Source organism: Poecile atricapillus, chromosome W, assembly GCF_030490865.1.
Source record: "Poecile atricapillus isolate bPoeAtr1 chromosome W, bPoeAtr1.hap1, whole genome shotgun sequence".
NCBI lineage: Eukaryota > Metazoa > Chordata > Aves > Passeriformes > Paridae > Poecile > Poecile atricapillus.
In genome coordinates, this window is record NC_081288.1 from 42,383,360 (window position 1) to 42,406,515 (window position 23,156).

Here is a 23,156-nt window from a genome sequence, read left to right on the forward strand (position 1 = left end):
GACAAGTATTGTCATCAAGTTATTCAGGCATGTATATGGTTCTGCAGCTTCCAAAACCTGCTGATTACAAACACACCTCACCCTCCATTCTTTCAGTAGAGAGACACACAGGAAAGTGTCTTATGTATCTATGATTAGAATTAAACTTCCAGAAATGAGTAAGCAGTTACTTTTGATCTAATACCAGCATTTTTTGTGGCATACCATGTATTTTGTGGCAATCTTATCTCACTAAGGAGATTCTTATCTTGAAGCTGCATTTGGATTTCACCTTAAAAGAGTTTTTCTCTTAAGCTTTGTTAGTGTACTGCAGACTTACAGAAAAGTTTCTCATTCCACCCACGTGTAAAGTGTGGTTTCAAATTGCATTTGCTATGGCAGGTAAGAGATTTGACATTCTTGCTTCTAGTGACAGGATCTCTGTTTAGTAACTATGGAAAGGGAAAATACAACTAGTGCTAAGACTCACTGGTTTGGTGGAGGGTACAGAGCTAATCTATAGTTATAAAAGAGTGACTCTAGGAAAGGAACTCACCAAGTCTTCTAAATTTCAAGATCCAGAATTAAGTGATATGTGAAAGCATATAGAGAAAGTGATGAATATGAGGCAGTAAGCAACAACCTTACATTTTCAAAGAAGGTGTCTGATGTGTTTGAAAGGGTCCTGCCATTTCTTCATTCTCTTATTTGGGTGGGCCTGACCATGAGCAAAAAAAAAAATACACCTTTTTATTTCTTTTGGAAACTCTGATCCTTCACAGATTTCAGGAGGGGAATGGAAAGGCAGAAGACCTGAAGAGGATGTTATTCTTTAGGGGAGCAAATCTTATCACCACAAAACAAATTCACTGAGATTCATCATCTCACTGAACATCCTTCAAAGACCTAATACTCAAACTTTGATAAAATTGGACCAGAGCTCCATGATAGAACTTAAATATCAAGGCAAGATTAATTAATAAGCATTACCTCTTAAAGTTACATCAGATTAGCATGAAAATGATGAGTTAGGCCTGGATGTTTTATCCATAGCCACGTACTCACAAATATTGTATACCCTTAAGACCCCATTATTTCTTATATGTTTAGGACTTCCTGGTAAACAATTGGTTTTGTTTTCTCAGAAGCAGTTAAAATGGCAATAATTTCAAGTTTACTAGTACATAAAATCCAAATAAAGTAAATTATTTTGAAATGTCTGCCAAGTAGGGTATTTTCCTTCTCATTGTGTGGCAACCTATCCCATCAATAGCTCACTTTTTCCAGCATGGCCCAGCTACTTTTCCAGTGCCCATGTTAAATGACATGAGATTCTGGGCGTACAATTGCCACTTGTGTTTTACTAAATTTGGGAAAAAAAAAATTTAGTTTATCAACTCTGACTTCAAAAATCAGTGCTGAGGCATGGTAGAAAGTACTATGAGAAGTCACAGAATGTGACATTTAGCATCCAGCCAATCCATTTAGTTGATCAGAACAGTTGTGTTTTGAGAACATTATTAAATATGAGATTGCTCCAAAAAAAAATAATAAAAAATCAGGACTCTGCAGATAAGCAGAACTTGCTTCCATCCCAACAGTAGCAAGTTGTTGAGTCAGTGTCCACAGATAAATGAATCCAGGGACCAGTAATTTTTTTTTTAAAAAAATGCACTGGCCAAACATTCACAAAAGTTTCTGGTGTCTGTCATTGCTGTGCCAACACATATGCTTCTCACCCTTTCTACTACTGAGGAATGGAAATCCCTGGAGGAAAACATCTGAGTGATAGTAATAACCCTGTCAGGCCGTGGACGCATTTGTTGTTCATATGCTTGCTCAATTATCCTCATTTATTTTTCCCAAATGGATGCTTTGCCTGCATTATGTAGCCCTGTTGCCTAAAAAGTCTGCAATGATCTGTGCTTGAAACAAGGGTCCTGTGACTTAAAGAAATAAAGTGCAGCTGTTATGAAGTCTGGCCTTCCTCTGGTAATCAGTGCAGAGACAAGGAGAGCTAGCTGATCAGTAGTTAACAGTCTTTAGCAGGTTGCTTTAACAGGTTCAGAAACATCCCAGTGTCCTTCCACATTCTCCCAGTCCTTAGAGACAAGACTCACTTTTCATGTCACTACTTAGAGGGAAACAGCTCATAAGGAGATTCATTTAGTGCTCCTCTTAATAAAGACTACCAAAACACCCTGATGCTGCTTACAACTTCTAATCATTGCCAGCATGACAACAGGTGTAGAGCCATTGTTAATTAACATCTGAACCACATTGGCAATGATCAAAAGCTGCTGGGTTTTCATTTTAGGGTTGTATCTTGTGACCAGTAATAGGTAGATCCCATGGTGGAGGTCACTTGCATGTATTAGGATATGTTCTGAAAGGATTTCATTAACTAAAGGTGTAAGCTAAAGCTGTACATAAGCATAAATTCAAATTTGATTTTAATAAAATAAAGATCTAAATCACCAGTTTCTTTCACCAGCTACAGTAGGTATGAAAGAATTTACTCATGAAGAATGAAACCATGCTCAAATGCCATCTGCTTTATAGAGACATTCCCTCTCTTGATATGAGTGACATACAAATAATACATTTGGGTTAAACTGCAGTATCAAACCACCTGCATTTTCAGCACTGCTACTTTTAAGGAAATACAATACACATGTTTAAGTGGCTTCATCTATTTTATTACCTTGAGACTCAGACCACAGAAATGATTGGTTTATAGTGGTTTTTTTTGAGGCAATATAATTTCTCAGTAACCAAATTTCAAATGTTGAAGCACAGCCCACATTTAATTAAACTAGGTCAAGAATTATTTTTTTAGAAACAAATAACCACACTTCACCAAACCATGTCCTGTGTAAGTACAGTATCTCTTCTGTCTGTCTCAGGGTTTTATCCTCCACCTGATCATGATGGTATCTGAATATTTTCAGATTGAAAATATATAGAAATACCAAACACTTGGAACCCAACACATGGGAACTCTGCAACTTCAGTTTAGGAAATGAGTGCCTGTGTTTGCAAACGGGCATCATGTTTAAAAATAATAAATTATTGCAACCCCTTCACCCCCCCTGGCATTTTTGGGTGTTTTGTTGTTTGTTTAGTTTTTGAAAACTAATCTCTTGATGTAAGTTTTAAAATTATGTCAAACCCCTTTATCTAAAGTGGTACAGATGTGTTTCATTCAATTTGCTCTTTAAGTTTTTTATCCAGAATGCTGCTTCTACTTTCAGGCACTTTAGACAGAGTTTCTGTGCCCTGGTGTGGAGCAGAACAACACAGCTGTTGTGGTGGCACCTGCACTCTAATACAGTCTGTGAGAAAGATGTGGTTTGACCTGATTATCACTTGGAAATTAGGACTGTGTCATTCAGGTAGCCCTCAGTGATGACTGGCAATCAGTGAAGAGACTTTTCCCAGGGTCTCATGAGGAGCTCTGAATCAGGGAGAACATCACAATCTGCATTTTGTGTTTCAAGGTTGTTGGAACTCTAGCTGAATCCAACAACAGGGGGAAAATGGTCTGGTTCTCAGCAGGAAGAAAGGCAAAGTTTCATTTTCAAATTCAGATAAAAATCATCTTTTCATTACAGTTGTCACCTTGTCATTTGAGACGGAGTCCTGGTCTTAGCAGTACTTTATAAAAAATGGAAAACCACTGATGGAAGGATGCCCAAATTTAGCTCTTGCTCTTCATCTCATGTTTCTGTGAACACCATTTGTGACAGTACTTGTGTAAATTAGGCGACTGTTCAAAAGGAGTAGGTGATCACCTGGATGATTATCAGTAATTTCAAAAGAAAAGACAAAATTCAAAAGAACAGCATACTAGTTTAACTTTTAGTAAATCTATAATTCAATCAACTGCCAGTGTGCCAAGACTGAACGCTTAGTAATATAACTGGAGAAATTTCCTGGCCAGAGAAATGTGGTGGTTTGACCCTGGCTGGATGACAAGCACAAAGCTGCTCTGTTATGTCCCTACTCAACTGGACAGGGGAGAAAAGATATAACAAAAGGTTCATGAGATAAGAATCATAGAACCATCAAGGTTGGAAGACACCTTTAAGATCATCATGTCCAAGAATCCACCCAGCACTACCACTGTAACCACTAAACCACTGAACTATCACCCAGCTCCAGATCCAGCCGCAGGGCTGGTGACTCCACCAGCTCCCTGTTCTAATACCTAACCACTCAGACAATGAAAATTTATTTCCTGGTGTCTAAACTGCATCTGCCCTGTCACAGCTTAAGGCCATTTCCTCTGGTCCTCTCACTGCAGGCATGGCAGAAGAAACCACCCCCCCACCTCCTTTCAGGGAGTTGTAAAGGGTGATGAGGTCCCTCTGAGCCTCCTGTTCTTGAGACTAAACAAACCCAGCTCCATCAGCCATTCCTCATAAGACATCTTTTCTACACCTGCCCAAAGGCTGAGACATCTATAATCACCAGTCATTTTCAGAGATGTTTTTATGGTTTCTAAACATGGAAAGGATGGTCAGTGCCGTGGGGTCAGGATGTTCCTGTGGGATACAGACCCCATATATCTGGCTGCTCTGCCCGAGAGGGATGGTCAGTCATTATGGTTGTGCTGCCTTAGAAGAGTTTTCCAAATCCCATGGCATTATTTGGAGACAGTCCTGTTCTATGCAGTGTCTGTCTTCCAGTGCTGCTGAAAGCGCACGAGGCCATGATTCATCATACAAACAGTGCTGGCCTTCCACAGAATAGATGAGTTTATGCCGAATCCACAATGAATCTGCAATGAAATGACAATGTTCTACACTGCAGAGCAACCTACTTGAGTGATTCATCCTATCCTACAATAGATATCTAAGAGGGGAAATTTATACTCTGTTATGGATACTTAATTACTAATTGTACAGGAATCTAAGGACCTAAGAGTAGACACATAACTGGACAAAAAATAGCTGCAATGAAAAAGAACAGGTTCTAACATAGAAGATTGAATCATATATTCAGAGGCTATAAAGCAAGATAAACTTCTGTGTAAGAAAGGCTTTAACTGTCCTTTTTTCCCCCTGACAAATTTCTTACTAATCTTTACAGAGTCACTTCTCAATTTCATTCTGAAAATCTAAGCAGATTTTATATTCTGATTCTTTCACTCAAAGATGTTCACTTGACATTTTGGGTATTTGTCATGATTCTTTTCACTTTATCAATATCAAAATTGCAGTCACCATATTAACTCTTATCAACACCTCATCTGGAAGTAAAACCATTTCCTTTCATTTTCTTACTAATTTTATATTTAGAAAATCTGCGGACCATCATTTGATTTTCTCTCCATATTATCACAGTGGAAATATATGCTGAATTTTCCCTCTGAGGACTTGGTTGACTTTAGTTATCCCTTTCCAACAATCAGTCATTGTTCTGTAGGTCTCAATTCCTTAATTTAGGTATAAAGCTTTACATTGATTGTATTAAAATGTGTCTGTCTTGATGGTCTCCATTATTAAAACCAGCTCTGTTAATGGCTGCCTGGATCATTTAGTTTGAATACTAGCCTGGGCATAGGACTGTTTTTGCATCTCCTTTAGAAGAAAATTCCTTGTGGACCATCGCATTTTAAGCCAGTTCTCTTTCCACTCAGTGAGATTTACTAGCATATTATTGAGCTATTTAAAAAAATTTAAATAGCAAGTGATACTAAGTAAAAAAACTTTGGTTTGCTTAATAGCATCTGTTCTCTGTAATCGGACAGGAATTAATCAAATTCTCATTTTTAAGGCTGTGTTTGTTGACTTCCTTATGGGCTTTTCAATTATTTTGCTGAGGAAAAGTTACCAGACAGTTACCTCATTGTCCTTCTCTGCTTTTTTTCAGTATTAGCCCAATATAGACAGTTTACTGGTGTCTTATTGTAATTCATTAGAGTATTACAATATTTCTCAAAATATGTTGCCAGTGGTACGGATGTTTGTTCAGACAACTGCTTTTTGCTTCCATGGGTGTTTATGGTCTGCAAAATGCTTCATCATATTCATACAGTCAAGTGCACCATCTCTTTTCTATTGAAATATGTCACAAATATTTGTTGAGATCATCCTTCTCTTCCTAATTTCTAAACACTTTACTATTCCATCAAATACATTGCTTGGTTTCATATTAATACTTACCCATTTTTTGTGCTATAGCTATAAGCAAAGCTATTCTTATTCTCTAAATTTTAATAGTTTTAGTTTTTATTGGCTTCTACCTGTTTTCTTTTCTCTGTCTGACAAACATATATATTTTTCTAAAGCTCCTTAGAGAAGCATTATTTAATGCTGAGCCTGTAAATACCTGAAAATGTTCTGAGATATGATTTAGACATGAATGGCATCATGAGGAATGCCACTTTTAAAACAGAGAGCAGTAAAAGCTCTCATGGTGAAAACCATGAGGAGATTTTAGCTGGCTACACTGCAGCATACAGCTGACAGCAGCTGCTGTTCCCCAAAAGAGGACAATGGTACCCATCAGCCAGAAGCTGGCAGCACTGCATGCTCCTGTGGCACACAGAGTTACCTGTTAGGTCTTGATGCTAAACTGCACTGTATTAGACAAAGTAAGAGAACAGCCTCTGAATGGATGAATACATATGAGTTGGCCTCTGGGACTTCACTTACACAATCTTCCTTAGCAGAGACACTGTCTTTCTTTAGATCTGCTCTTGGGTTTGTATTTCTGTTTTCCTGCGGATGAACATACAGGGAATTGGTGTGTTTATTGCAAGTCTGTGTATTTTTCATGCTGGACTAAGCACATCACTTCCTACTGTACTCATCCTGCTTCACAGACAAATATAGAAAAGCTCCAAAATACAAGATCAGAGGGCTCTAATTGAATCCTGCACAGCTGCAGGCTCTCAGGTCCCAGAGACACTGGCAGTGGCACTGGCATGCCTTGTGATGGTGCCCACGGTGTGAGTGTGAGAAATAGTGGTGACTTTTCACAGTAGCTCCCATCTAGAGCATTGAGTTCTTGACTATAGATAGCTGTTGCTCCCAGGCAAATACAGGTAACTGTCTGTAAAGTGTTAGTATCAGGGTTGTCTGGCCTTTAAACATATGCTGGCAAAGTTACTCTACAATTTTCTGTAGTTCCTCGAAAACCTGCTCCTCTCTCCCCCAAAACACTCTGTGTATTTCCTCACACAAAAAGAGATGTGATTTCTGAGCAGACACCACTCAGATGGCTCACAAGTCACCTGAAACATAAAGAGAAAAACCTGTAGCTCAAAAGAGGATATCTACCTCTGGGAAAATCTAACTCATGTTGCACATTTCAAATTTACATAGTTAAGAAAGTGATCAAAGGGACAGAGGTGCAAAATTGACTTTTGATGTAACACGATTAATTGTATTACACCATCTCAGTTTCTTTCTTTGTTACCGTGATAAATACACCTGATGTGAGAGTGGTTGATGATACAGGAGCAAAATAAATGATGGCTCACCAGGTAACATCACTGTCTGCCTGGGTATTGACCAGTGGCTCGTGTGCCACCCAGAGCTTTCACATTTGTCTTAAAAAATCCTGATATCCAGGAGCAGATTCCTTCAGTTCCAGTGTACAACAAACTTTACAAGGCATGGTTTGCTACTGCACGCTAAGACTTTCCTGCCTTTTTTTTTTTTTTAAGCTCTGACATCAGAACTTCTGGAAATTTTTTAAAGAAAGGGATTAGCCTCCTGTGAAACATGGATTATTTCCTCTCTTGCTAATATGCACTGCCCTCTTGTGATAAAATATATTTTTGGTGTTCTCTCAGTATTCTGTTCTTGTTTTCACTTTTTGTAGTTTCCTGCTTTTTTTTTATTTTTTTGGTTTGGGTTCCTCCTCCAGTCCCCAGAGCTTTCTTTGAGGCCTTTTCCCTATGGTAGAAATAATTTCTCTTAACATTAGATGGATGAAAGGGAAACAACACAAAGCTTGATGAAAATATTCTTAGCCAAAATTTCAGTCTTTCATACAATTAATATCTTCCCAGATTATTTTACTGAACATACCAGAATCAGATGAAGGCTGCAAATACTGTAGCAAAAATGTAGATTTGAAAGGATGAGGGAAAGGAGAAGGGATGAGGGAAGAGGGATGAGGGAAATACATAGCACTTCATTGCAAAGGTAGCCTTAGAAGAAAGAAGTCCAAAAGAAAGAAGTCATCTACACTTGAATACAATGGATGAAAGACCATCACTGCCTGGGAAGGGAGGGAGGAGGCAAAACCCTTCAGAAGCAGGAGAAAAGTCAGCATGACATGCTACCCATGAAGCCAAGGGGATGGCAGAGAGGAAGTTTCACCCAGAGACACCTTTCAGTTAAGTGCTTGTTGGAAAAAGTTGCCTCCTCCTGTGTTCTGGACAATGCACATCAAAGATGCTCAACCATAATCCTCTTTTCGCCTGAATGGAAACAATGCACAGGGACTGTGAATGATTCCTAACAGCTTTCCTGTGTTGTCCTAGACACACAGGTATAAATGAATGTGTAGAATTAGCTTCCAGATCAGTGAGAAATTGTCCTAAGCAGCTCCACAGAGGAATGGAAAAAAATAGCACGTGGTACTGTGATTAAAGACACTGTATACAATGTGCTGAAGTGAGAAGAAGGGAGAGACTTTGAGAGCATAGAGCTAACAGAAAACCTAAACCATGGCCTTTTCTATCATCTGATTGATGGACTTCACAATCTTTGAATATTTCTGGGATTCCTTTAATGCAAGAACTGCTTTTATATGAGAACTCTACCTAAGCTGATTCAAACCACAAGCTCAGTTTTCAGTTTGTACTGCAAATCACAAGACAACAGAACTTGCCAAAGAAAAACTGTTTCTTTACTTTACAATGGCAAAGCAGAGAATATTTTTCCTGACTTTATTTTTACATTAACAAGTAATGTTAACAAAAACATCTAAGAGCACAGATCCCAAGGCAAGCATCACACCCAGGAAAATAATAGTGAAACTGTAACAGTAATTCTCTGAGGGAAAGTATCAGGTTATCACAAATGGAGATCCAGCTGGCTGCAGTCAAGAATAAACAAAGAATCTTGTGAAAATCTCCATGTCTCCATGCTTGGAGACAGTGTGCTTGGCTGCTTAGTTTAAGCCAACTTCTCCAAAGCCAGGTGAATTTGACTGTCCAGTTCATGCCTTTAGATGCCAAAGGGCTAAAAATACATTGGTCAGCGCCAAGGGATATGGAAAGGAGAATCAACCTTAAGAATTTCAGTGCACAGCACTGCACTTTGACTCCTGGAGCACCTGGAGTTAGCTGGCCACACTCAGTCAGAATTTTGTTTGTCAGGTTTTCTTTTCATTGAGGCATTTCTCATGCTTCTTTTCTGCATTTCTTGGACAAGATCCTCTCAAGGTATTGCAGGAGTTGCAGTTTGGAAACTCCTTATCACAAGTGCTCAGAAAAATGTGGAAGAGATGTACACAGCAAGGACGTGAGCATATCATACATACCTCATGGTCTGCATATTTCCATCCCTCCTACCAGCTGTTACCTTTAGGGCTTGTTCAGGGCCAGAGCATTCTAACTGCACTGAGGGATGTACTTATGATGAGCCTGGGAGATCTGCTATGTACTTGGCCCCTTCAATCTCTGACATTTTGGGACTCGATGTCCTTGTAAATGTGAACATGGATCTAGGTTAATGACATAAGGTGGGAAGAACTAAAGAACACAGGAGAAAGAGGCAGCCAACACCCCTTGAGTTATAAAGACCTAACAGTGAATAAATGACAAATGCTGTGGAGTTTCACTCCAATAAAACATTCAAGAAATACTTGAACTGTGTGTGAACTTCGTACTTTTGAATCTGTAGAACTGCCCCAGAATGCTCACGAGAAAAATCTTGCTCCAGAAATTCCTGTTACTTCCTGCTTTCATCAGTGTAGATAGTCTTTCTGTGGTATTTTGGCACATCAGCAGCTTACTGTGAAGTGAATGACTCCTGCTTTTGCTCCAAATCCCCAGCAAAACTGAACTGAAGCAAGATGAAAACAGCTATATGTGTTTTCTTCCCTAGTTTTCAAGGCATGTTGCAAAACAAAACACTCAAACTGGTGAAAGCTCAAAATTTCATTCCTGTGAGGTTCTCTAAGTGGGACGTGAACAAGAATTTCTCATTCAGAAAGGCACACATCTGGGCAGCTGGCCACCAGAAACAACATCAGCGCAAGGAGCACAAGAAGCAACCATCCCTCTCCCAGTTTGCTCAGCTTTGGGACTGCCACTGGCCTCACCTGCTGCCTCCCAAACTCATTGCAAGAGGAGCAGATTTGGCTGGCAGCCAAACCTCTGTGCTGGGGACCTGAAGAGTGGGGCTGCCTTTCCCACAGGCTCTGGGGTGTTCCATGTTCCCCTGCCCACACCCGGTGCCCACACACGGCAAGCTGTTTCCTGTGCCCAAAGCCTGGGGATGACACGCTGTCACGGGGAAAGGAGCCTGGGAGAGGTCAGCCTTGCCACCTCAGAAACAGCCCCTGGCGTGTGCAGTGGAGCAGATGGTGCTTCCTTTTTCATTTCTCTGACAGCTTATAAAACAAAGCTGCATATTTGGACAGAAATAAATTCAAGAGAAAATTCCCAACAAGCCCCATCAGAGGCTGCTTATATGATGTAAATGCAGCCTGGAAACACAGAAGTGGGTCCAGGCATTTCCCTTAACACACCTCTTCTGAAGACTCCTGGTAGCTCTTTTCAGTGCCAATATTAGCACTGCTTTGGTGTTCCTACAATCAGCAAAGAGTTTGTGACTGATGAAATGGGAAATACCATTTCCTTCTCTAGAGTGAGCTAGGAAACAGTAATTTCTTTCCCATTAATTCTTGATGTCTTTGTAGGAAAGCATGTCTCTTAAGAGCTCAGCTGAGTTCATTATCCTGAGCAGACCTGCAGTGAGGCAGGGCTGCCTAGTGCCAAGCACAGACCTGCCCTAATTACCCTGGCAGATGTCACCTCACCAGAGGAGCTGGGCAGTGATTGTGGCCCTGCAAAGGGCACAGGTGCTTTTGTGGGTCACTTAGAAATTCACAAAGCACAGTTAAATAAATGGGGTAGCAGGGTTGAGTAAATGAGAATCTCATGACAAAATCACCCAGATATTTGGCAGCTCAGTGAATAAAAATAATGAGAAGTTCCCTTCCAAAAGCACAGAAAGAACATCCTGGCTTCAATCCAAGTTTAGGTTCTAGTTTCCAGAAACACTAACATATTTGGAGAGACATCTGGAAGTTGGGGAAGCTGGTGAGTCTTTGCTGCTCTTTGCTCTTTTTGCTGGCAGGGCACAAACCCTGCAACTATGGGCACCTGCTTGTGTGCACTGGTGCCAGCCTTGGTGCTCAGAAAGGGCAGCTCACATTTACTCCAACATCTGAACTACTCGGTCCTCTCTCGAATCCCACCTTTACTGAGCCATGACAGCCTGGGGCTGGGTGGCCAGGATGCTGGGGTGGACTGATGGCCTCCAGGGGCTGTTCCCACCTGTGTCCCAGTGTGCTGAATCTTGCTCTCCCATCAGTGCTGGGTGCTTTTACAGAGCTCTTCCACTTGACATTTACCTCCTGCTCTTGTGGTCTGTGCTTTCCCTTGCCTTCAACACAGGCCAACAGATCCACCACTCATGGGAGCATCACGTCTGTTCAAGTGTCCTCTTTTTCCTCCACAAACTCTGTTTTCCCTCCTTGCCTTCTCTACAGCAGATACCTGGAGCACTGGTGCCTTTGAAGACCAGCAGGGATTGCCATGAGGCAGCTGGTGACATTGCAGCAGTCCATGTCTGAGCAGACGACAAGTGCAGTGTAGGTATTGGCAGCTTCAGCCAAACATGCAGGCAGTGGCTGACCCTGGAATTTTGCCTGAATTTCTCAGGGCAGACAGATCAGATGCCAGTGGTGTGTCCAGGGGTCAGTTGTGCCTGTTGGGAATGCCAGTGTCCTGCCAGACTACTATGCCATGCCACAGAGGAGTGGGTGGCAGCTGGCATCCTCATGTCATGAAGGGTAACATGGAGACAGCAGGGTGGTGGTGGTGGTGGTTCCCCTGCCCTGCCTGCTCTCATGTGATTGGTGACTTCCCACACCACATCAGCCCACTATTTTCCACCAGGGTGCACAAAATGTTCAGTTTGACCCGCAGGGGCTCCCAGTGCCACCCACTGGCACACGGACAAAGTGTGTGTCAGCGGGTGAGTCACTGCATGGAGTTTCTAGCAAAACTTTTTTGTGGTTGGGGGTATGATGAGACTAACACAGCCCCAGGGATTTTTCTGATGGAGTCCCCTCCCTGGATTTGTGGGAAGAGGGATGCACACACTTCCCACCACATCCTCCTCTCTGGGCCCCTCTGCCCTCCCTCGTCACGGGCACCATGGCGTTAACATCGGCCTTTCCACCAGCCCCAGGGTACGGAGAGTGAAAAACATTTCTCGAGACAGCCTTTCCTCTGCACACTGCAGTGTGCCCTCTGGAGACATATAATCTTCTCTGAAGTGTTTTTCTTCTCCCATGACGAGAAGAGGCAGAGTGACGTGTGGGGCTGCTCACGCCTCTTCCATCATCGTTCCACTGTTTAACATTGCATGTGTTTCCTGGGCTTGTCGGCATTTTCCTGTGAGTAAGCTGTTACCACACACACCCAACATGTCTCTGCTTGTGCCTAGAGTGGAAAAGGGGCACTGAAACATAACACATGGGTACAGCGGTAGGAAGGTGTGAGAGATGGTTTCCAAAAGCTGTGGTGAACATAACTTGTGAGCTGTGTATGCCCAAAGCAAGAGGATTAAAATGAGATACCCCTGCTGGCCACAGTTCAGTCTTACCAGTACAGCACTGCATTGATGCTCTATTCCTATAAATCCCTGTGTCAAATTATGAGCTGAGCTTACCCAATCACTCCCTGTTATCTTCTACTTGTTAACCACTTCAAATGTCACAAGTTTTTTACACAGTAAAAAGCCAAGAGCAATCTTTCTTAAAAATAGCTGCCCGCAGTCAATCTAGGAGCATGTGCTGAGGACACTGTACAGCTTTTAGTGCTGTACAACTTTTAGTGCCCACTTTCACATAGACATAGTTTCCACTGTGATGACCTCTTTGCTGTTTGTTCTGCTAGAAATCTGTGGACTTCAATAAAAACAAACTAGCGCCATCAATAGAAAGTGAAATGAGCAGAGCTGTTTTATTGTCAACTCTATTTGTATATTTTACTGAAACCTGCAGGATTAAAAATTTTCATGTAATACATTAGGAGAAAAAAAAATATATATACCTTTCTAATACAAAAGAGTGACAATCTATGAGCACCCATGCTGTTATTTGAAATAAGCAAAAAAAATTTCAAACAAAACCAAACAGCAACAACAAGCTGGTTAAATGAGTAGATAAGTTTATGTAGCAACAGGTGCTCTTACCAGGCAGTGACGATGACACAAAGGTAGCTCAGTTGCCACCAAGGGTTGCCATCATATGTGCAATCAGCAAGAATTTCCATAAAAAACGCTATTCAAGACCTGATTTGGCTAACCCCAGGCACTGTCAGAGGCACACAGATTACCTGCTAAGCCAAAAGCTGGCAGGTTCCAGCAGGAGCTGATGAACCTGGCTTTTGCACCCTTATGCATCAGGGAAGATTCTGTCCTCAGTGCTGCAGCGGAGGACTTCCATGCTCTGTAAGTGTCAGGGTATCTCATGACCCTTCATTTCTGGATAAAGATACCAATAACCATTAATCAGGATAGAAATGGGTTTCCATTAACTTTCAAATGAAGCAGTGTAACAACAAAAAATATTTTAGGGAAAGTAGTACAGTTTCCTTTTGAGACTACATATGGAAGTCATCAAAGACTGTACCACTACTCTTTCACGCACACACTGCTACAGGCTTATTGCCCCTCAAGACTGTGGGAGGAAAAAGGAAAAAAATCAGAACAGAAAGAGTTCTTAGAGGCACAGTATAATAACTTATATTCTATTGAAACTTGAATTCTGGCCAGAAAGAAGCCATCAAAGTGAGGCTTCTGTAATGGTTTTGTAAACAATGACTATATCAACCACTTCTTAGATCATGAATAAATCATGGATAGTAAATCAGATAGGTGTGTGATGAATCCCTGAGGAAACAGGATTATCTTCATTGGCTACATTTAGGTTAAGAGAGCACAAGCAAGGTTTGTCTTTAGTCTTCTTAAACTTTATTAGGTTATCTCTATGTATCTTGACAACTTTCTCTGTCCAGATACACTCAATGGAAGAATGTGTAATGGGAGAAAAGACAGCTTAAGGGTCCACCTGTGGAGCATCTTGCTTGTGGAAGTGGCCATCAGCAAAAATACAGAGTACAAAAATAGGGAAAGGACAGAAAAATTGCATTTGGCCTCCAGCAGTCAGGGACATGGGATCTCTCCAAGCTAGGGATGCACCCTGGCAATCACATACAGAATCAAAGCTCTGTGAAACTGTCCCACCCCAGAGTGGTGTCATTGCCCTCATGGCTCCTGCAGAATCCAGTCACAGGGATAAAACCCCCGTGCGTTGTTTTGTACCCCTCATGTCCACAGGCTTCTCTTGTGGCTGTTGCTTTTCCAGACTGAGGAAGCTCTGAGGCTTTAGCTCTCCATTAGTGGAAGCCACCGCTTATCTTCATAGAAGATGTTTCCAGTCATCCTTTTTATTTTTCTTTTTGGTGTGAGATGACACAACCAGAGCTGCACAAAGATTTTGAGGTACATGTACATCGTGGACTTATTCACAGGTTAAATGATGAACCTCATTTTGTGCTCTACACTTTCTTACCAAGTCCTACCATTCAATTTGCCTTTTAACAGCTTCTGAGTGTTGACAGGTATTTTCAAAGATCTTTCCACAGTGATGACAAAGCTACTTTCCTGAGCAGTATCAATGAAGGCCTGTCATTTTGTACATCTTTTTTTGTCCTAAGCATGTTGTTCAGTGCTTATCAGTCTTCCTTGTTGCTTATCAGCTTTTTCATTTATTGCCCTGTCACTCAACACCATGAAGTAGGTTTGCTGATCTCCAAAGTCAGCCTCAGGTTTAAGTAGCCTGAATAATTAAGTGTCATCTGCAATTTTTTTCACTCACTCCCTCTGCCCAGATCACTTCACCTTTCAGAAACTATGTAGTAAATACCTGCAGGGTCCCACAGATAGGAAGGACCATTTCTCAATGGTCTTTTCATTAGGAAAAATAAACCACTCTAATCCTGCCCCCACCTTCTGAAATTCTGGGAGACAATTTTCTAGCACTGGCTATGGGTTTTGAGGACAGTGTCTGGGTTGCCTTTAATCGTACAGCGTAACCCAGCTTATAGAGGTTCCCACAGGCATGGTGAAATAGCTAACTTTGACTTTTCAGGCAGCTCACAAGGCCCCATGGTACTGTTTGAATTGAGCACAGTGAATATGACTGCAGACACATGGCTTTAAAAAGCCAGACTGCCTGCTGCACAGCTCTGCCATGGCTGGAAGCTCACTCGTGCTCCATCACGGAGACGTACGCACACATGTGCACGTGTTGGTACGAGCAGCTACAGAGTCATTGATTTGATTTCATACAGAGATCTTGAGCACTGGAAAAACACCTTATCTGAAGTGTCAGGCTGCTTGTTTAAGCAGCAGATCTGCCTGAGTCAGCACAGCAGGCTTGAGTCTTTCATGCACAGCTAAGCAGTTTCTTCTGGTTGCAAATCAATTCTGCTCACCTTTCAACAGGCGTTGGTGATTTCTATCATTTGTTCTCAGGGTCGTGGAGAAGCTGGAGGCTTCTTTATTTTCTCCTGTTTGATTCAGTGTTTGTTTCTCAGGAAGATGCCTATAAAAATGAGGACTTGCATTTTGAGTTAGTAGCACTTCTGCTTGCCTTTCATTTTGTAAAAACCAGACTTTCTTTGCAAAACATGGGGAAAAACTGTATAAAAAAACAGGAAGTGCTTTCAGACTCCTCACTAAAGTACCACCAGGCAGCAAGGTACCAAGGATGAGACCTCTTCTATCCATTCAAGGCTTTTCCTAACACTGTATGTCCAATCTGGCTTTGGTAATCAGCTGAGTTGTAAGAGTACATTTTACAAAGCTGTCGTTTGCCTGGTGACAACATTCAGAGAACACCTTAGGGCTGCCTTGGGTTTGCCTCTTCTGGCTGCTTTGCAAAGGCAAAAGGGGTTGTCCCCTTCCCTGAGGGGTCTGCAGGAGAGGAGACCCATGAGAGGGACAAGTACAAAATGACAGATCCCCATACAGCTCCAAGAGTGGCCTCCATCTTCAAATGGTTCTTCAAATGTGACATAAAGCCAAGCTGCCCTCAGGGACTGCAGCTTGTCCAGTGCAGGACACCAGCTGTGGATTCAGTGCCCTGTTAGCACACTGGGGCAGAGCACAGCACATCCTGGTGGGGTGTATCCTGCTGGTGGTCCACAGGTGACTGCAGGGTCCCCACGCAGTCAGGGAGCTGAGGACACAGCATGTGCTGCCAATTTGAGGCTGTGAGAGCTTTGTGGACACACTTGGTCTGGACTGGATGGGAAGCAGCCCTCCCATGGCATCTTGGAAATAAAGCAGGGTGCTCTTGCATGGGGCTGGAAGATTGTTAGTGCTGGGTGGTAGCTCCTGAGCTTGCTGGAGTTCAACACCTTGCTAAGTGTGTGCACAGATGCCTTTTCTGTAATGGTGCCCCTTGGGCTTCATTTGCTGAGGTGTTTTCATCTTCTCCGACTTCAGGGCCAAGTACCTCTGGAAAAACTGATCATGCATAATATTTTGGCTGTCTTACAGATGATGTAAAATGTGCTTTTACTTCATCATCTGGAAGACTTCACTTCTGCTCTCCATCTTTCCTCACTGACTTGTCCTGACCACCATACCATGAGAGAAGAGTCTGTGTACCCCTGGGAGCACACGGACAGCTCTTGCTCCACACATAGGGAGCAGAGAGCATCCCACAGAGCACAGGTCTGCCACACTGCTTATGCTTTCTTTAGGATAAAAAAACCCTGTTCCTGGAGACCCCCTTACTCTTTTGTTTTATACTTTAATTTTGATAAAGGAATTGAGAATAATATGTGCAGCCACTGGCAGATAAGTTAAAGCATGAGCTGAAACATTAGCTGAGATTAAGTTCCACTGATAGGCAACTGAAAATAAGCATCCTGACAGATGGTGCCAATTGATTTAACTGCAGCTGCGGTGCTTAACAGGGTAGAAAACGCAAGTAAAAATCTAATGGGAGGTCTGCCCTAGTTAAATCAGCCTCTTATTTAACTTACCAGTAGTAATCACTGTTAATAAAGTCCACTTAAACCAAAGAAAGAAGAGAGAATTATTTGTTTGGTTAAGCTTTCCAAGCAAAGCTAGTAAAGCTGTGAATCTTAAAAAAATTTAAGTATATATATATATCTATATATATATATATATATATTTATGCACACACACACATATACACCCAGAATATATATACTGATATGTAATATTTATCAATATGTTACGTATTTAACATACATATAGCATCTACCATGCATATCTTATACAGCATACATATACTGCCATTATTGTATTATCAATATGCATTGATGTATAGAGAGAGATTTAATGTATATTGATTTAAATATACATAAAAGTCTATCAAAAAAATGCAAGAGAAAGCAGCACTACTATTTCAAACCACATGGATGAAAAGAACAGAAAGGATGGTGGAGGAAAGGAGAAAAGGTGGGCAGAGGCAAGAGAGGGTCGAGGTGAAGGCCCGGCATAGATCCTTGCAGCTTCTCTTCAGCCTCTGGAAATGATAACACAAATCTGTTTTCCTCTCTATGGTTCCCTGCTGAAGTCCTTTTTCTGTTGAAGCATGAGTTCAGATCTTTCTGATCAGATTCAAGGTCCCTGTTGGAAGTCTCCAAGGCTTCATGTGCTGCAGCAGTCACTCCAGACACCGCCTCTCCAAGCTGCTCTTCTGTCCCACTCACAGCCAACTGTGCTTTGATGCATCCTTGAAGGTTGTAGATGGATCATGGTTGTGAGGTGCTGTGAAATCAAGTTTTCTTCAGTGTGATGGGTTTTCATCACCTCGGGCCACAGTGCCAGTGCTGGGCCTCCACTGCCCATCTGCGTAGTCATCTGGAAGCCTGATTCATCTATCCTCAATTCATTCAAGAATTCTCTTCTCTGGAAGGTTATATGTTAGCAGCTTTCTAAAATAAACCCAACTTGGCCAGCCACTAATTCAGTCCTAATATCAAGCTCCCAAGTTATAAGAACTAAGAATATTTTTTATTTCAGGCAGCTTTGCCCTTCTACACACACAGCTATTTTTCTCTTTGAGCCTGAGATCGTACAAGAAAGATTTCTGATTTCCTGTGAAATCGTATGAATAGAGTAAACTGGGGGGGAAACAACTTTCTTGCTGTGTCACTGGCTTCAATATTTACGTGCTACTGTTGTCAAATAGCAAGATTCATAAAAGGACAGAGCACAGAGAAGGAAACCCACACATGATTGCTCTGGCTTATGGCATTTCCAGGCTGCAAGAGGTGATCTGAAAAGCAAGCACTGAGAGCAGACCCCGGAGTTTCTGCATAGAGCACGCTGGTCTCATGTGAACAGCAATCCAGTGCTTCTGCTTTGGGTTTTCAAGGGCAGAGCTCCCCAGCCACTCAGAATGTCAGGAAGTTGCAATGAAAATCTAGGGCAAAAATAATTGTTGTTATTAATTGACTGATTTCTATAGCACCCAAAGGTAATCTAATCATTGTGTGTCCAGCAGCACTCATCCCAAGCACGTGTATTTCAGAGGATGCTCCATCATCTGCAGCTCATCACAGAGCTTGCTTTAATCTGTACCCACCAGTGCTAGCGCTTAAAAAAGGAACCTACTTTAAAAAAAATAAAATCTAGAAATTTCCCTCTGCCTCACTTTTCAGTGTGCTTCTGCCTTTAGAAAAACATTACCTGCTGGACAGTTGCTTTGCCCTGCAGTGAGATAACGTGGGGTCCTGATGAGGTGTCATGGCCTAAGGGTTAGTCTAGAGAGTGTGACCACAGGCTCATAGGATTTCACACTACTCAAGAACATGGAGGCCTTTTCTCTTAATCTTTCTACTTAGTTGCAGATTACCACAAATGCCACAAAAATCACCAATATACCTATGATTAATAAAGAAAATATGAATGAATATGTATATTTATATATGTCTCAAGCTATTGTGTATTACTAGCATCAATCAGTTACAGTCCCAATCAATAGGATGGTATCAAGCAATGATAGCATGAATTAGTATTGTAGTACAATCAATAACAAGCACAAGTAGTTCTGTACTCTTACCTATTACCACAGCTTGTCACTAGCAAAACAATGAGTATATATAACATCAATACAAAGCAAATTAGATTTCAGAAGGAAATCTCTAAAGGACAGAGACAAACCAATCTGAGGTGGGGACTACACACCCAGCTACCCCCAAAAGAGGGGATGACAGGCTGAACTGATGGGTTAACAGAGATACTCACTGCCTGGGGTCAGCCAGGGGTCAGCAAGACATCTGTAGTGACAGTCCAAGATCCTGTAGAAAGTTTGTGTGGGATTCAGCCAGAAAGCTCTGAGTGACACAGGAGCTCAGTTTTGGATAAACAAATAAACACATTTTGTTTATAACATACAGACATAAGAGGGCGTAGGACATCCTACTTCAGGCAGTCAATAGATACTGTTAATGTCTGGTTTCACCTGTAACAGCCAATACATTATGATGTTTTCTGTTCTTTCAGAGCAATTTTATTTTCCCAGACTGTTTTCCACTGTGTTTTCCCAGACTGTTTTTCTCAGGTGATAAGTCAGTCTTACTGTTCCTAATTTTTTCTGCTTATTGACAATATTTCAGGATGTCTTCAGTTTCTATGCACCCTGGCTGCACTTTTCAAAGAAACTTGTAGTTTACAAGGCCCATCCTCAGAGGGGATCCCATTCTTCAGCAGTCCCAGTCTGGCTGTCCTTTCTCTGTCAGTACTTTTCAGCAGATGATTTCCTCTCTTCAGTAATTTTCCGCTTTTAACCAGGCCACCTTTATGACATTACAGGGCTGGACTGGGAGAAGACTGTAATGCTTACCTGGCTGTGAGGTACCTACCAAGCAAGCTGGATCTGGGATAAGAAATACCCTGAGCCATTTCACAGCAGCAGCACTCTTGGTGAAGCCTGGTGGCCAGCATGGCTCTCCCTGATGCCCAGCTCCTCTGTAGTAGGGCCTAATAGTGTTTCTCTTCTCTTCCAAGCCCCTTTGTTTCAAAAAGGTCCTGCCCTCCCTTCAAATCTAGATAAAATTGAACATGAGCGCTAAAATTACTATGGGACCAAAAATGAGAAACTGACCAGTGGGACAGATGTAAGCTTTGTTTCCCTAGGAAAGTGAATTTAGGAATAGAGCAGGAGCTATGCCTGACATGCTTAATGGTGGAAAACAGTCTTTAATTTTAAAATTACAATGATGTCAAAAATACAGCACTTTGTAATTGAGGCTTCCCTAAATTTCAACAAGCCACATCAGCATTTTGTTCTGAGCTTTTTTCTCATGACTGGAATTGTTCCTGGTGGAATGCCATGAGTTCTGTGTGCTGCAAGAAGCCAAAAGAGAGAACAGCTTGGGACTTTGTGCAAAGAGCTCCACCCTTCATTCTTGGGCCCATTGCAGGCTGTTATTTATTCTCTCTGTGTCCTCTCTGTGCTTCTCTGAGCACGAAATTGTCACCAGACCTGATGCTCAGTGCAAATAAACCATATTTCTCCATAAAAGATCTGTAGAGGGACCAGGACAGTCTCAATGAACACTGTCTGAATGGGGAGCATGAGAATGTGTTGTTTTCTCAGCCTACCAGCAAATGCAGCCAGGCTTTGTGTGAGAAGATCATAATTGACAGTTGGATACAGATTAAGAGGAAAAAATAGCTCCTTTAAAAAAAGGGGACATCAGGACTGAAGAGTCAGGAGGGACATCCTAGGCAAAATGCACCCACATGACCCTTAGGCAATGCAAGTTATACACATCTCTGATCTGAGGAGCTGGAGACTAGCCTATAGAGATGGTCAACATATGTTTAGTCAATAAATAATGGCAATGATAAATAATATTTTTGTTATTAACTCCATAAAAAATGTCTTTTCTGTCTGCAGACCAGCATGCTGGCACATCTCAGGCAACCATGGCGTTTACCTCTAGCAGCCAGAGGGAGTGAGCTGGGTTTTCTTGTCCTTGTCTTTACCCCAAACCATTTCACACCTTCTCAAACACATCTGCCCAGAGCTGCTGAGGGTAAGCAAGAGGCCATCACTCACACAGGGCAGCCTGAAGAAGCACACATTGGCCCAGGTTTGGGTAACATCTATGGTGAATGCAAACATCTGCAAATTGCCTGTGGGCTAGGAAGCCCAAGTTATGGGGACAAACCCACATTTTGCATGTGAACAGGATGAACTTGACATGAGTCTGAGCATCCAAGGCACTCAGGCTGCTCTTCTCACAGTCATCCCAGTGCCACAGTAGCGCAGGGCAGGGGGCTGTGAAGTCAGAGTTTGCAGAATATGCAGCATTTTATTTGAGATTTCTCCCCCTGGCTGGCTGTGTTTAGTGTGCACAGAGGATACTGTATTCAGGCAAATTTTGGGGATTGTATGTGCTAGAGAACAGATGGAAAATTTATAGTAACTTGACATAGTAGCTCTCAAAAGAAAACATATCTCTCCTCTGAGTATGTGCTGTGGATTTCTGTAAATGAAAAAACAACACTCACTGAAGACCACCCAGTCTCCTACGACCAGCACTGAAGAAAACTGCATCCCACAGAACCCATCTCCACTCTGGTACCCATGCTGGTTTTAAGGTATCCTTTTATGTTTTGGACCATTCAGGCTTGGGCTGTTGGATGTGCAGCCCTTATCAAAATTTTGTGGTGCTCTCAAAAGGATGGCACACAGAAAACCTTACAAATATTTAGAGAATGACTTGGAGTGATTTTTATGGGGTTTCCAGTTCTTAAAAGTATTTTGTAGAGGGTTGCTATAAATTATTTGGGGGGATTTACTCAGACAACTTCCAGTGAGATTTATTCTTTAAAAAGGGCAGACCAAAAAATTTCCCGCAAAATCATTATTTTTTGAAGATAAACTGGAACTTTATTTAAATGAAATCTTCCAAAAAATACATATTTTCTTTGAACATTGCTGTTTTTTCCTTGAAAGAGTGATGCTAGAAAGCCCCCAAATTTTCAGCAGTTTTTGGTGAGAAAGGGTTGTTACCAGCTGCTAAAAAACCAAATAGCTTTTTAACACTTTGAATGGAGTTTTTCATCAAAGGCAATGTTTCCTATAGAAAATTCTAATTAAAATGTTCATTTTTTGTCAGACCCGTCTGCAGAAACTCTCTCTTTCCTGTATGTCGCAATTTCTATATTCCCCAGCTGGGAGAGTGTGTTAGAAAACCCCAGCCAGCACTTTGCAGAGAACTAGCCTTTGCATAGGATTATTCAAGGTGAAGCCTGGCACAGACCTGACAGTTTGTGGTTTTCTTGTGAGTTAGCAGCCTCACAAAATGACACCTGCAACTTCAACAATCTGCCTCATCTCCTTGAAGGCCTTTCTGCTAAATGGAGTTGTTAGTTGTTAGTTGTTAAATAAAGTTATCCTACCCCTCTGGTCAACTCCAAGCCAAGGACTTCAGCCCTGGTGCATTCAATTATCAGGCATCTCTGCTTGTGCCATCTCTGCTTCAATCACTTAATAAAATTAGGAATAATCAATTAGTCCATATAAAACAACCACATAAATGAACTGCAAATATATAGAGCACCACTTCCTTTCATTTCTTTATTATAGGTTATTACAATTTGCATGCATTTTTGTCTCAAAAATTAATTTGATATTACTGTCATATGTTGCTGGTATTTAACAACAAAGCATCCATTGCCAGCTAGCTGTGTCCGGCTCAGCAGACTTCCAAATTGCTACCATAAATTAACCAGATGATAGAATGTATTTTACAGCTTACAAGGTGAAGATATTTCCCCAGGCATTTGTTGGCATGAGTCAAGTTTCCCATGGAAAAGCACAGTATACAGGAAATAATGAAGAAATGAGGA